This window comes from Marmota marmota, unplaced genomic scaffold (genome assembly GCF_001458135.2).
Source record: "Marmota marmota marmota unplaced genomic scaffold, marMar, whole genome shotgun sequence".
NCBI lineage: Eukaryota > Metazoa > Chordata > Mammalia > Rodentia > Sciuridae > Marmota > Marmota marmota.
In genome coordinates this window covers 15,164,839-15,166,815 of record NW_025999925.1, presented here as the reverse complement: position 1 = coordinate 15,166,815, position 1,977 = coordinate 15,164,839, and the positions used below count along the sequence as shown (strand labels likewise).

At 41.9% G+C, this 1,977-nt stretch overlaps 1 long non-coding RNA gene across 1 annotated transcript in view; it reads left to right on the top strand.

Moving 5' to 3' along the window:
• The window catches only part of LOC107152392, a 22,313-nt gene that overhangs the window by 8,203 nt on the left and 12,133 nt on the right, over positions 1–1,977 (top strand). The window lies entirely within an intron of this gene.

The window sequence follows — 1,977 nt, the reverse complement described above, 5'->3', positions numbered from 1 at the left end:
GGGGAGGCGCAGAGGGGAGGGGAGAAGAGGATGGGGGTGAGGGCTGGTGGGAGGGGGCTCCGGCACCGCGCGCTGATGCTGGGCTGGGACAGAGCACCCGGACCCGCGGCAGCAGAGGCAGTGGCGCTACCCACCCTCTGCCACAACATCCATCAAGCCAGCGAGCCACCAAACCACGGGCCCTCGGGGTAAGCCACAGCGCGCACACGGCAGCGACGGTGACGATTCACACGCTTCGGGTTACTACCATGCGCCAATAAGGGAGATTAGAAACAGAAAAGGAGATTACAGAGAGATCAGAGATAAGAGATGTACCTCCCTGTGTCCCTTGTCACACAGCGCGCGCGTGCACACACGCATCTGTACACACATGCATGTTCAGACAGCCGTACCTGCACATATTCCTTGCTACTGCCATCTAAATATATGCACCGACACTCTATGTCCTGCAACGTGGCCGGTGTGTTTGTCCTGCTCATGCATAGAGGCAGGCAGGTACATGCTAGAGTCCGGGCAGGAACAAACAGCATCACACAATTTAATTGTTGCCAAACTCAGAGAGACATTAAGTCTGCTGAATTGTTTCACTGAGCCAGGTGCACCCCCTCCCCCCGCCCCACCAGTAAACCAGTAATTCTGTAAGCAGTTGTGGACTCCTGCAATTATTCACAAAATATGCTGAAAATTTATTTTAGGAAATGTAATTTTGCTATATATAGATGGCAAGGTAAGGGCGAATGTGAAAGATGAATGTGTTTCCATTTTTTAGTGTTTTACCGGAAGCTATTTGACCACTTTTTATTGGGTGACATATCATATGAGCACTTTGGTGTAGGCTTGGAAAAACTACAGCTTGAGGTAAGGCTGGAAATGCCATTAGAATTAAGGTGGCTAAAAATGGATGCTAGAGAGTCCAGCATGAAAGATGGCATACAGCTGTAGGTTTCAAATGGGGGAAATACATGTGAATATTTACACATAAAAGCCATTGGGGAGGGCTGAGTCTTGCCCTGAGTATCTGTGCAGGTAAGTCATTCATAAGAAAACTAATTACCTGTGCATGTACTTGGACTTGTCTAATTTAATAAGCTGCATGTGTGCATATTTTCTGTTCTTTGTGGCTAAGCAATTATGAATTTGGGTCTTTTCATATGATAGCATGGGGGAATTCTTAATGTGATATGCATATGCATATATACATACACACATACACACACACACATACACATACATACAAAAGCCATCATACTCAATAGCTATATTGCCAGGAAGGAAAATCCCATCCTCTAAACGAGACTACTATTCCTTGAAATCCAACTCAAGGCCTGTATATTTTAGGGCAGAACAAATGACTTAACATAGTCAACTGTTTTGTTTGTGTATTTGTTTTCATTTCAAACTCAGGAATTAAGGATGCTTTTCAGTCAAGATAGTGTGCTTCCATCCATATTAAAATAAAAATGAAATTCGGTAAATTTTGAATGCAGCAGATATGATACAACATACAACATGGTTGAAAATGTCTTCCTTGCAGAAGGCTGTCCATTGCTGTGTCTACACATTTTAAAATAGATTTTAAAAATAATAAATGCTAGAAAGCAATAGGGCAGTGAATACCGCATCTCTAATCAGCACAAAAATTCCTTAGAATCATTAAAATCACTTCATTTATAAATAGATTATCTCAAATGCACTGTCCTGAACTGTATTTCTGCTATATGAAGTTAATTAGACAATCAAACTTTGAGCTTTGAATGATGGGACCTATAGTCAATGGAGGGGTATGTCAGGAAAGAAAAAAAAAATGTGTCTTTTCTTTTATGACCAAACTACAGCTGGCATTGCATACATGACAGATGTGCATATCTGTAACCTTAAATAAACAGAAGCAGGGAGGCAACTGTTGTATATTATCTAGCAAAAGGCAGCAGCAGACACTCGCCAAAAAAAAAAAAAAAAAAAAAAAAAAAAAAAAAA